Here is a 14,511-nt window from a genome sequence, read left to right on the forward strand (position 1 = left end):
AGACTTAACTTCGGAAATTGCCAAGACTTTTTGCTGTCACTGTTGTTATTCATGTCGTCGTTATCCTCTGTGGTCTGTGTGTTACACTTGAAGCCGTGGGGGTGTTGCAGTGATTTCAGCTCCAGTTTCATTCACTTGACACTTCAGTAGCAGAAATCTGCTCCTCTGTGCATCATTACACTGTTCTTTGTCTCCAAACAGAGCACTGATGCAGATATGAAGACGTCTGAGTCAGGGAGAGGAAATTGTTTCATTTATTCACATGAACTTAATTTTATTGCTTTACTGTTCGAGATTAGGGTCTGAAAAGGGCTTGCGTTTTGCTACTAGGCAGTAATACCACGGTTTTGACTTGTGACTGTGCAAAAGATGTTGACTATCCATCTGTCTGTCTATCTATTTAGTGATTACTGTGTTTTGTAGAACACGTCGAGAGTTTTCAAAACTTTAGTGTCGGCACCATCTCGACTGTGTTTTGTAGAACACGTCCAGAGTTTTCAAAACTTTAGTGTCGGCACTGTGCGTAACCTTGATCTGCAAAATGAATACATTGTCCTGGATTTCTGAAAAAGAAATACATGCACTACATGGAGGTACTGCTCTGTGTGCAGTACTACTAGGCCGCATACTGTATTTTACATGCCTGTGTTGGAATTTCAGATGTGCCTCCCATGAAAAGAGGGCATTGGAGGTGAGTAATCCACGTTGACCTTTGACCTGCTCCGGTAGCTGAACTCTCCAACTCTAATAACTCGTTGGCACCACTTGGATTTACTCGTTTTGGAACCTAAAGGTCTGAGACGAAACGGCACAGATGAGCCGCAGACACACACGTGTGTGTCCGTGTGCATCATGTACAGGCAGGTGGAATCATTAAAACCAGCAGGCAACACCTGCAGGAGTGTTTTCTGTAGGAGTGTGAAGCAGCTGTAAGTTTCACAGTCACAACCTGCAGAGCACTTTAAATCTCACACACAGAGATTTGGGTCATAGTTGTTATAATTGTGCAGCCTACAACCCAGGTTTATAACAGAAAAAAATAGACCGTACACTTGTCTCAGAAAAGCTTGAGTGTTTGACGGATAGATCCGACTGTAACGTTTGTAATTTGAGACATAAAATCTTGAATGTCCCTTTTACTCTGCGTCTCCTTGTTTAGTTTTTAGGAATTGTTCAAAAGGATGTTTGCCAAATATCTGGGACATCTGGTTTGGGGTCAACAATATAATAATCCTCCAAACTTAAAGAAGTGGACTGATGTAATCTTCTTTCATACACAGAGATCAGAGCCTTCCTGCTCACACAAACAACAACAACAACAACAACAGAGACTACCCAATTCTTTCATTATTATTCCTATTTAGAGCTCTAATTTATTCGGCCTAAGTGGGGAGCAGCACTTTCAAAGGAAAAACCATGAAGAGTGCCGTTCTGATAAGGCATGAAAGTAAAGTCAAATTAGTCAGTCTTCCCTTCTGTTCTCCCTCTCCCATCCTCCCTCACATGTTAAAAAAGAAAAAAACCCACTACATGCATACATCAGTCAGAATCTCCACTTCAAGCAGTGACAATTTACCGTTAATTAGAAAGACTCCATATTCCTGTGCATGTTTACAGCTCTGCCCTGAGCTGCACGATCCACGGCTCAAAGCAGAGGCTGAAGACAGGAGGCTTTGCGTGCCCACAACTCACATCGCTGTCGACTGACAGCTGTAGACGAACGATGCAACGAAGCTCCACATGCAGCCAGTCTCCCTGGTAATTGAACAGAGCAGTCAATGCAAAAGCAGAGCTCTCCTCCAGTCATCATACGCTTCAACTCTTGTTGACAATTGTTGTTGCGTTGCCGTTGTGAGTCGGATGCTACGAGCGCCTCCATTTGCATACATCGTCTTCAGAAACTGCCATCCTTTAATCAATACCCTGGTCCGTCACCAGACTACTTTTACTTTATTTTGTTTTTGTTTTTAAAAGAAAACAATATGCCCTGGACCCCCACCCTGTACATTCCTGCAGTCGTTGTAAATGGAACACTTATATAAGACACCGTGGTGGATTATATAAATGTCTCAAAGTTATCAATATTTCATCCTCTGTGTGTTTGATGTGTTTGGTAATTTGGATATTTATGTCACAGCCTTCATCTCTGGAAAACTCCCTTAAACTTCAGCCTTTGTTTCTGTGCGTACGCAAATACCATCCATATGTTGTTGCACCGTGTGTGTGTGTGCATGTGAGGACGCTCTCTGTTTGTCCAAGTCTGCGGACATCCATGTGTGAATTGGCTTGTGCGTACTCGTGCTCCCGGCTTCTCTTCTCCTGTCTTTATGGGCTTCTTGGAAACAAAATAATAGCAATTATAAAACTGGCATCTTTCAGAAAGAGTCTGTACATGGACGTTTTCCCCCACAGGAGAAAGTTAGCGCAGCTTTGGTTTGGTGTGTGTTTGTGTGTATGCAGATGGAGCAGTGGAGCTAAAAATAAAAACTGTGTGCATGTCTTATATTTCTCTGCTCACACACTGAGGTGGTCAAGTGGAGAAAACTGGGAGTTTTGTCTTGCTGGTTTAGATGCCCCTCCAGAGGAAGACAGAGCTTCTGATGATTGGTTTAAAAAAGTGTGTGGGAGAAGAAGCAGTTAGGGACTCCTTTTACAAGGACATGTTTCAAATTTGTCATAGTTACTGTGACAAAGTAGCTGTCTTATCTGACAAACTATTTGGGACAGACTTGGGTTTTGTGGAGAAGAAATTGGCGACTGGACTGGAGTATCTGCTGGTGCCTCTACTGGGAAATGGAGATGAGGAAATGGGAGGAGTGTGTAACATAATGTACAGTATGTGGAAATACACACACAGTATACAGGCAGGATGTACCTAGAGTACCTATAATGTACTGTAGTTCCCCTATGTGCCCAAAGGAGGGTGCTGTTGGGTTTAAATTCAGTGATCCCAAAGGAGTAGAAGGAATAGCCTGCCAAGACAAAAAGGAGAGAAAAAAAAAAGGAAAAGCTGAGCGATGTTAACTGAGGGGGAGAGAGAAGGAGGAGGATGAGGAGGGGTGTTACAGTGAGACTGGGAGGAGGAGGCGGCGATGAAGAAGCCTGAACTGTACCTTCGCAGCCGATTACATCACCGTTGTTTGAAAATACTCCTCCTGGGCTTACGTCAGTCTTTAAAGACGCCAGTCTCACTGTTAGTACAGGAGGAGAACCTTCATCATGAAATGAACAAGAACACAGTCCCTCATCTCCTCACAAAAGTGCTGAAGGTACATACGAGATTCACAAAACGCCAGCGCTCATATCCATCACATCGGGGTTCATAAGTTTAAAACCAAAAACCTATTGTAGGATTGAAATGTACAGCAGGCAGTGATGCAGCCGGGCATCAGTGGGGAAGTTCTGCAGAACTTTAGAGTTCCTCAGACTAACTGCTCCTCTGCCCCACTGCTGTTGGCTCCCTCACTGTACCTGCCTGCCTCCTCAGCAGTTACCACAGCAGTTCAGCAGAAAGTTCTCTCAAAGTGCGTGAGAGAAGTGGAGGGGAGAAGGAGGCAGCGGCAGTGTGAGGTGGAATGTGCACAGGGCCTCATCTGTGGCATATTTGGGCATCTGTGTGTGTGTGTGTGTGTGTGTATTGCACACATGTGTATAATGTAGGTTGGAGTTGTGATAGCCCTCTGTGTGTGTGTGTATGTGGGAGGGGCATCCTAATGATCTCCAGCATTCCTCCTCTGCTGTGTGTCACGAGGTTCCCAGATAACCTGTTTGTGTGATTCTGCTGCGGCTGCGGATAAATCCACGTCCCGTCATCAATCACGACATGTTGGAGGAAGCTGTTTGAATCAGGTTTAGCCCGCTGTGAACACACTCAGTGTAACTGGATCTCCGTTGGTGTGCGGGCACGTGCGCGGGCGCGGGCGTGTGAGTGACATGCTGTGAACGCAGATACAGCAGCACTCAGCACTGGACATCGCAGCAGGCGGCACCTGAGAGGGTTTGAAAAAGGAAGGTGTGTGTGTGTGTGTGTGTGTGTGTGTGTGTGTGTACACACGTGTGGTTCAAAGTGCTGTTAGGAGAAAGGTGAATACTGTAGCAGTCTGAACATGGAGGGATGGACTGAGTGTGGAATCACATTAGTGAGTGTAAAACAGACCTGTTCAGTATCACCTTACACACCTGGGTGCAACATCTAACACACACACACACACACACACACAGGTCTGGCGCAGTTGAGTATTTAAAGACAAACAAATACATGTACAGATACACATCTCGTGGCTGTGGTTCTTCTCTTCTCCTGATAAAACACTGCTCTCAGAGAGCGCCCTCTGGGGTCTGTCCTCTCTGGACCTCTGGGTGAAGCACACACAATTTGCAACATTTATTATGGCCACAAAATTGGACGGTGAACAATGACAGTGGAACAATGACAAAGGTCAAAGAACGCATCGAAGGGATTTGTTCAATTCCCCTTTTACAATTCCTGTAACCCGAGTGTGGACTCTGATTACATTTCAACCATACAGTTTTCAATTCTGGTACTACTCTGAATTGACTGTCCAGTGATTAAAATCACAATTACTTTGTTGCTGTAGATTAATCATGATTAATCGTGATGACTGGACCTTTCTAAATCACAATAGACCAACAACAGCAACAACAGCAGGTGGATGTATGTGTGCGTATCATGACGGCGTCTGGTAGAATGTGTCAAGACTTGCTATTGAAACTTTCACTGACTTTCACAAGTTAAAGTCGACAACATTAAGCAGTCCAGAGTTTCTTCACAATCCATTCGACAATTGTGTCAGTCAGAGTGTCAGCTGAAGAGGCTGCTCTGACAACAGCCAAGGTTCTGACCTGAAGATGAAGCCTCAACAAACACATTCTGAGAGATGTGATGGTACTTTACGCTCCTGCAGTGTGTGGAAATAGTAACGTGTGTATCGTCTGTGGGTAGGAACGGCAATAGGAGGATGAACAGGGAGGAAAATTTGGATAGGAAAATGCATTGAAAAGTGAACTTCAACACAACTGCAAATTCCCTATAAAAAAAACGTTAACTTTAAAACTCGGAAAAATGGACAAATTCGACAGTGCAGAGCTGTGGGTTCAGGGTTGAGTCTGAAAGACAAGGACAAAAACCTGAAGTAGTTCATGGAACACAGCCTTGCAGCCAAAGGTAAGAAACTGAGAGGGAAAAATATTAGACAAATGAGAAACTCAGGAAAGGAACCTCCTGAGGTGAGGAGATCCAACTGGATACTGGACACGAGAAGAGAAAGAGAAGTTACTCTCTGCTTCAGGAGATGCACACAACGGTCAGATGTGAAGTTTGGAGAACTGATCAAAAACTCAAGAGTGAGCTCCAAAGATATTGGATATTTTTTGCCGATATTTTTTGACAAAATGTAGCTGTTTTCATTTCCAGGTTTGGTGTTTCTCAAGGACGTTTCACATCCTTTTTAAAATACTTTCACTTCTGTGAGGAGAGTATCCCAGGTGTATCCTGCAGTATAGCCCAGTGATTTGTTAATGTGATAATATTTATGTCTGTGTCATATACAGAGCACGTTGATTCACAGCATTATTGTAATAATGGTTGACTATGAGTGTGTTCATACGAAAAAAGACTGATTTATTTCTCATTTTTCCAAGACGGTTTATTTTTATTTATTGTTTCAAAAGATATATTTAGAACCACACAAAAATGCTCTCTCTCTCTGTCTCCTCCTTTTTCGTCCCCCCTCCATCCTCTGAAACTTAAAGTGGTGTTAGCTATGTTTGATTTGGCTTACCTGTGAGCGGGATTCCCTCAGGAGAGAAAAGAGAGATTAGTCCAGCACACAAACACAATGGGATGCCAAGGATTAATGGAGGCAGGTATACAGTGTGGTGTACAATGTGTTCTATATTTGTGCATTTCTAGGTGCTTTGAACCCCGGGTTTCACATTTGTATGCGCGACACGTGTAATTGTAGCAAATATGCCATAGACTCTGTGTTGTTGTTGTTGTTGCTCTAGGCCACAGGATATTGGACATGAAATATATATTTTCCTAAACTCTGTCTTCACTCCGTTGGCCCTACAGTAAGTGGAAGTGCAGGGTTTGTTGTTTCTCATCTCCATCTGCATTGTTTTCATTTGAATTGCCCGTCCCTTCAGCCTGCGGCAGCCGGTAACCAGATATGTGCGTCAGTGGTGGCAGTGAGAACGTTCATCATGTACAACATGTATGTATAGATGTTGTCATTTGAACACACTGTGGGGAAGAATTTGTTTCACGGGTGCACCTTAAGCTTAAAATAACATTTCAACTTCATAATATTTGTGAAAGTTGATTTATCACGATTAATCATGATTAGTTGTGATTGAGCCACAGCTCCTCAGCGATTAATCAGATTAAAAATGTTACTTGTTTATTGGTCTTAGTTCAACATACATCTCCTGTACCAGGGGTGTCAAGAATTTATATATACTCATATAAAGTGAACGTACTTCATATATACATTATATGTTGGGCCACTGAGTAAATGCATGTAACTGTAAAGTACAATGCGTTTCACTGACGACCACCACTGTTATACTGTCATATATCAGGTCTATAAATCACAACTTTATCCTATTTTAAAATGTGAAAATGCCCGGTGACCCTACGTCTTATTGTGGATTCTGACATTTGCCCGAAGATTTGGCATCTCGTTGTAAAGACGGAGTTAATGGTGAAGAACATCCCAGGAATATTTGCAATCTCATTCCCTGTTTTGAATATATTTGTCAAATCAATACTAGTATTTTTTTTTTCAATTCTGTTTACTTGTAAGCAATGCCCAGTCAGTGAGTCAGTAGCTATTTGTTTGTCAGGAATCAATACTTTTGTTTCATCCCGTCCTGTGAAGCAGAGCACTACCATTGCAGGCAAAGAATTCTTACGTAACCAGGAGTGAAGCCCATCAGAATGAACAGAGTTCCTGTAGACAGAGAACTGGCCTGTGTTTGATTTTTTTTATTATTACCATTATTATTGTTATTGCTCAAAATTAGTAAAAAGGTTCCCCCTTGTTTCTGCAGACTTAGGATCAGGAAAGGCCACGTCCTCTGTCTGTCTAAGTTGAACTGGTCAGAGAGCATCACTGAAAGAACGAAGAACTGTGTGCTTTCGATACTTATATGATACGATAAGATTACTGTGGGAGATCCTTGTTATTACCACACCGTGTTTAGGTGCTCCACCTTCACATCTACAAATTTATGTACTATAGAAACACACGTCAGACTCCAAACGCCACAGACAGACTTTTGATTTTCTTTGGCATCAAAAACTTGACATGACAATGTTATCATGAATACTAATTTGATTTACTTATGATTTATATAAAACTTTCTTTCAGTCTAAAATGCTGTGATCACTGACGGGTGTCAGTGTGAGTGACATACACTTTAATAAATTAAACACAATAATAATAATAATAAAAAAACGCTTTTAGCCTAACATTGTTTAACACACCATACTGTAGAGCAGTGTTTTTCAACCTTGGGGTTGCGACCCCACATGGGTTCGCCTGGAATATTTTTTTGGACTTATATTTCCTTTTATAAATATGATTAGAACACTGCACACTCTCTGTGTACTAACCTGGTTACTCTGTATTTGCAGCACAGTATTAAAAACATGATAAAAAAAACTCCTTGTCTCTGGGGTCGCCAGAAATTTGTCATGTCAAAATGGGGTCACAAGCCAAAAAAAGGGTTGGAAACCACTGCTATACAGGAAGGTATTGTACAAGGTAACGGTATATACTGTATATCTTCTAAAACTGAATATTTTCCAAATTCCAAAACAATCGTACAATGGAACAGACCAGAGCTCAACCTTTCCTTGAGTGTGTTTTTGTCCCTGGGTACAGTCATCTGTCAGGTACTGGGTCAGACACAGACTCACTCTCTGGTCATTCTTCTCAGGATTACTGAAGGAGACATGAAGGATCATCGTCTCACTCCGGTTGTGTTTTCAAAGCTGAAACAAAGCACACGTTTTCATCCTGACTTTTAAGAGAACCTACTTGCTATTTTTATCCTGTCAATGGTGGAAGAGAGATGACAAGTCTCTCTTCCGCTTCTTCACTCGCTAACATTCCACTGATGAAAAGTAAGCAATCAGTCACTCTCTGTTCTCCCTACAGCAGCGGCGGTTATGAATGCACTATTAGCAGCAGCAGCATTTGTGTTCTTCTTCTGAACGTGACTGTATTGGACCGCTGTCCCTGACGCTTCACTTTCTTATAAATATGAGCTACATGGCTGTCAACCTCTGATGGCAACTGCGCCTAATCAAAGACAAGTCAGGTAATTTTGTGAGACACTCCAAGCAATTTCACATCGCACCTCAATAAAAGAAACGTTTCAATAAACTGTTGAAAAAAAAGAGAAAAAGTTCTCTTTGACACACGAGGTATCGACATGAAAGTGCTAGCACTGCGTAGATGCTCAGGTGGGTGGGAAAACAGAGACACAAAGGAGAAAACATGGAAGTGAGCATAAACAACCTTTTCATCTGACAGTTGGCACCTTTTCTCTGCATGGAAGCTTTTTGTTGCTGCCGTGGTAGAAGAAGAGGAAGAAGAAGGAGAGCAGAACAGAACTGAGGAATAATAAAACATAAAAACCTTTGTTCTAAAAAGATTGTTTCATATTGTTTTGTGACATACAAACTTAGATATGAGAAGAAGCAGCTCTGCAGACAAATCCTTCTCCTCTGGTAAAACTTTACATGTTATACAACATCTTAATGTTCTGAGCAAATATTGAACGCTTCCTGATGTGAAACCAGGACTAATCAACTAATCAACTAACTGTCAGTCAGGAGATTTTGGAATAACGACTTTTAAATGCAATTTAAAGGAAAATTAGCAATGATGCTAGCTGCAAAGATTTGAATGAATACCAATAATTGTTGATGTATAATACTATGTACAATAATGTCTGACACTGCTCATGTGATTAGCTCTATCTGTTAACCCAGATAGCAAATAGCAGGGCGGACCCCCCTGGAGGGGCGCAGTGAGGTGCCAGGAGGGGGCGGGAGGGGCTTCGTGTGGAATATGGCATATGTGTACCACTGCTGTAATGCTTGAATGATAACAAGCCTCCAGTCACTAGGGGGCAGCAGCTCATACAGTGGTTCGTACAGATAAAAATGTACATGTTATCGCGGGTGTTTGGGTGGGTGGGGGGTGTGTCCCCAAGGGGGGACATGACATAAAATAATTGAGAACCACTGTGTTAATCCAATGGAAGACTTAGAGTTTACCATAGAATCAAATTTTTGGCTAACATAGATTAGTCGCAATCTGTAGCAATGCTAACTGACAGTCAAGTCAGCGTGCACACACACACACACACATCCACATACTGTCCATACATACACAGATGGCAGACATGTCATCCTCTGTCATCCTTACCATTTTCTGGTGCTGTCACAAACTGATGTTTGGAGACTGTCTTCCTGACAAAACCACCCAGCAGGTTGTCTGTATAAGCCGCTTTTGCTGAAAACGTTTTATTATTCGCTGACCTCCAACAGCAACAGGAGGGATTTAGGTGGCATGCTGAGAAAAAACAACCCAGCCATTCTTTGGAGCTGGTTCTGGGTGATTTTGAATAGATACCGTCATCCAAAAAAAAAGCCTTTCTGTCGTTGAATGCTGTTTCTACTGTAGCTTCTTGTAAAACATGTTGTTTTTTTGTTCTAGTATCATCACTTTCACAGCCTGATTTTTTTTTTCCTGGTGTTATCGCATCAGTAAAGACAATGTAATACTTCAAGCTGGCTCTGTATTTTTTAAAAAAAAAAATCAAATGAAGTACATTTTTTTCTTTTTTCTTCTTCATGACCCTTTAAATAAATCAAATGAAGTACTTTTTTTTTCTTTTTTCTTCTTCATGACCCTCAGAACCTTGACCGCCTTTTAGCTTTGAGTTTGCTCTCTTTATCTGTTCTCTTGACTGTCTGTATCACTGCTTCCACTCCGTGTTAACCGTGTTCGTCCCATGTTTCACTGATGCTTCTGCTCTTTCCCCTGAATGCCTCTTTCTCCTCTTTCCTGTTGTTCTGTTTCTGTCCACCCCCTCACCTGAGTTTCCTCCCACCTCCACACCTGCACACCGACGGCTTTTTTTTAACCTTGTGTTTACTTGAGTCCTGTAGTTGAGTCATTTGTTTCTAGTTCTGTTTGTTCCCGCTCATGTGCTTAAGTTCCTGCCTTTTCAACATGCCAACCGGCTCCCTCTGAATTACACATATTTGTAAAGGCACATTACGCAAGTTTTTAACTATCATTATTAAAGTGTCACATGACCCTTTATTTTATTGTGCCATTGCCATCAGCACGTATACAGCATGCTTCTGAATGCAAATTTTTACCAGTGCACCGCACACCCAGTAGGTTGCAGTAATGCACCCAAAAATATGCTGCTAGTTAAGCCACAGAAAAGATGTCATGGTTGTTGGAAGGGTTAACTTAGCCAGACTAGCCTTCAAATAGATTATTATTTTGAATAAAAGGGTGGTTTTTGGTCATCTGGGACAGAAATGTGGTTAATATTTAAAAATGAGGACTAAAACCAATAGTAGGTACGCTGCTATATTTAACCTGCTGGTATTGTCACTCCATTCAGATGTCCAAGGTCACCTCTCCTGGTCCTTGTAACACTTAGTCTGGTCTGTGATGTGAAGTGTTTTTCTTTTATCAAGTGGACAGGTTTGTCTGTTTACTACATTTTTATTGCAAAAAGCTTTACAGCTGCATTATACCAACCCACTTGTTTTATATAGGTCAGATGTGATCAATAGGGATCTACCACTAGATCACAAAGGTAGTGCCTGAATTAAATTAATACTTATGTTAAACTGAATCAGTTCATCTGAAATAACAAGTTGTAAATTAATTTCTTAAAGATTGTATTTCCACTGCTGTAATGAGACCGTGTTTATCAGCTTATTTATGACATGGAGGCTATAAAGTACAGTATTAAAATGTAGAACAGAGTTCCTCTCTTGGTTTGTCACACATAAAAGTGGGTTGCAAAGCTATATCCAGTCTCCGAATGTTGATGAGTATTACAGTTTTAAAAATACTTAAATGTATTATGCTCATCTCTTCAGGTCTTAGCCGTTGCACTCCTTTGCGCGTCATGTTTATTTATTGTTCTATCATCTGATGAGGATGTTACTGCACGTCTTCATGTTCCATTTAGTCATGTGAATCCTGAGTCCTTTGAGAACCGCAGATCTAGATCATATAAAGCGACGTTAATTAGACACTCAGGTGTTTTTGCACAACTCTGGAGCAATTAGAAGTATTCTCGCAGCTAACAGTGAGTAAATTGTCTTTAACTGACAAAAATAAATGACACAATTTTCTGCATTTTCCTCAGCACATCTTTTCCCCTTCAACTGAAATTCCGCTTGACAGCTATCATGAGTTCCACGATCACTCAGCTCTAACAGGGTTTTAATTTGGCCGTCCTCCAGAACTGGGTTACTGCACGGTTCCTTCTCCTGTCGACGGTTCTCTTTAGATCTGAACACTTGCATTTGTATCCTGTTTATTTGTTGTGCTTTGATTTGTTTTGCAGGTCAGGACAAAATGCCATAATCCAGTGGTCTGCCTGTGTTCCAGCAATGGAAGGGTTAATAATGGTTTAAACATTTAATTACATCAGTAGCCATTGTTGCACTGATTAATTGCATTTCTTAAATTGCGATCGTTCATTCATACAATCATGACAGCATTCATCTCAAGAGAACTCCTACATTAACAAACGCTTTTTCATTTTTCTCCTCTCTCGTTGTTAGGCCCTGTTTCTGAACCTCCATTGTTGTGATGACAACAGTGTAAAGGAAGAATGTAACGTGCACAAAGCCTCTGAGGTTTCAGTTGTCAACCATTCAAACAGGTGAGTGCTTTCTACTACGGAATGAATGAAAGTATTACTACCTCTCATCTGCTGCTCACATTTAATGGCTATAGATGCTCCTTTGTGGATGATCAACGGAACGGAACAAATTTGTTTAGACCTCAGGTTGTAGACCTGCGAGGCTGAAGCAAAGACTGACATCCAAGCAAATGATGCGTGTGTAATACATGGTTTAAATACTTCATTAGTCCAGTGAGGATGACTGGCATTAGCAAGTCCTTCTATCTGGCCCAGAGTTGCGTTGGCGACAAGTGATTTGATTGGATGGTCAGAGCACACACAGAATCTAGCACACTTCTAGTGACTTTTCAGGCTCATAAATTAAGATTCTGACTGAAGCAAATTAAAATTGATGTCATAAATACGACTGGACAGACAGCATCATTAACATGGATGGCATGTCCAAAGAGCGGCAGGCCTAGCTCAGTTGGTTACAGCGTGTTGCTAATAATGCCAAGGTCGTGGGTTTGATCCCCATACGGACCAAGCTTGTTGCCGAATCACGGTACATTATATCCCAAATACTTGACAGTTCTGTAGACTAGCAGTTCAAATAAACTTTATTTCATTCATTCATTTATTTAGGCGACCCCATTTGACTTCCAATCGACCCCACATGGGGTCGCGACCCCAATGTTTAAAAAAAGACCATGAAAATTGTATGTGCAAACAACAGTACACTCATCCACTACCTGTCAGTCAAACAAAGGTCGGACTTGTCCTGATCTGTTACTGCGTACAGTAACCCTCAGAGTTCTCTGCTCTTTGACTTTGAATGCATGTTTTTGGACAACAGCTGACGTGTTTAAAATCACACCACAGCTAATTTGGGAAAGAAAAAGAAAACAAAATGTCCATAGCCCGTGTCCCGCCCTTTTGTCTGACCTGAGTGCAGTTTCTGTGGAAACTGAGAGAGACTGTTCACTAGAAAACCCTGCACTCACCCCAGCACCAGCATCACAGCAGCCACCTGTTTGTCATGAATGAGGCCTTTGTGATTGACACGACTGTCGCATCTGCGCTCTGCTCACGTGCACCAAACACAGCGGCCAATAGGCAGTGACCTAGTCTGTTTAGGAGGAGAGGATGGTTCACGTGATTTCAAAGTCTTGCCACAGTCGGTATTTTTACATTCGAGATTGGAGTTGGAAATCACCACAATTAAATTTGTTCCCAGAGGAAAATTACACCTGCCGCCACCGACTCACAGCTTCTCCTGTGATTTACTTGTCCTTCACCTCCTTTATCACCTTTTACAATTTCTCTACTTTTCTCTCATGCTGCTTCTGAAGCTATCTGTGTGTGTGTGTGTGTGTGTGTGTGGTGGTTTGTACGGTGTCATACATTAGCAGTGCATTACTGCTAAAACTATGCATAAGTTGAATCATTATTGTATGGCTGTAAATGGGGGGAAACAAGGTAAACCAAGTATAACATGCAGATTAGAGTACACCAGCCGTGATGGGAATTTATTAGGGTTCCTCTGTGTTTTTATTTGTGTACTATGGGAAACATGAGTACCATATCAGTACTTCTTAGGGTTAGGTTTTTACAAAATATGCAATAGACTGGAAAGCAGTGTTCTATATCAGTTGTGTTAGAATGTTGTTTTTGTATAGACTGTGGATAAATTATTTTTTAAAAAAATATGCCAATAAAAAATAAAACGAGCCAGTGGAACAGTGGGCAGAGATTGACAACACTGGTGAATTTTAACTCAAATCCCGAGTATTTGAATGAAATATCGGGGCCGTATCAGCGCACATGGGTCCAATTCAGTTATTTATAAGTGTGCCACAATCTGATGAATCCACTTGACTTGTTGTGGTACTTTTGATTTGTTGTGTTATGTTTGTGAAGAAAGTAATGGATTTAAGTGTGGCAGCAGCGGGGGCCTCGGCGGTGACAGCTGTATGCTAATGCCTCGTATGTGACCTTGATCAGAGCCAGTCTTTTTCCTGTCAGTGCTCGCCTTAAAGCTGTCACTTTCAGCAGTATGATGAGAAATGAAAACTGAAAACCAATTTTGTCAGAGTTACGGGGAGCCTTTTCAAAGCTTTTTTTTTTTCTTCTTCTACTGTAGTCAGAGCAGGTCCTCTCTGAGTTTAAAAACAAGAAGAGGGATGACGGGAGAGGGACGCACACAGATGTAAAAATAAAGGCCAGTGACTGGTACTGTGTTTGACGTAACCGTTACTTTTTCACTTCCTACCACTGCTTCATTACACATGGCTTTTTTAACGTCTTCCTCCCGTGCTCTGGTGTTTTTAACTCCTCAGGTTCTCCTCAAGTTCCTCTTTTGGACTCTTTTCCTTTTCAACGTGTCTGCACTTCGTTTCTTCAACCCTCCGTCTCTTTGAAGGCAGTGCAATATGTAAATGTGCAGACAGCAGCTCTCATTTCCCACTTTTGATTCTGCTGTTGGTGTAATTAACAGCTCTGCGAACTGTGACTCATCCCCAACTACAGAGCAGATCACTTGTCCTCTCTCTCTCTCTCATTTTCCTTTTTGCTTGCTCACTCACTTTC

The sequence above is a fragment of the Cynoglossus semilaevis genome, chromosome 9, assembly GCF_000523025.1.
Source record: "Cynoglossus semilaevis isolate Cse_v1.0 chromosome 9, Cse_v1.0, whole genome shotgun sequence".
Classification (NCBI taxonomy): domain Eukaryota; kingdom Metazoa; phylum Chordata; class Actinopteri; order Pleuronectiformes; family Cynoglossidae; genus Cynoglossus; species Cynoglossus semilaevis.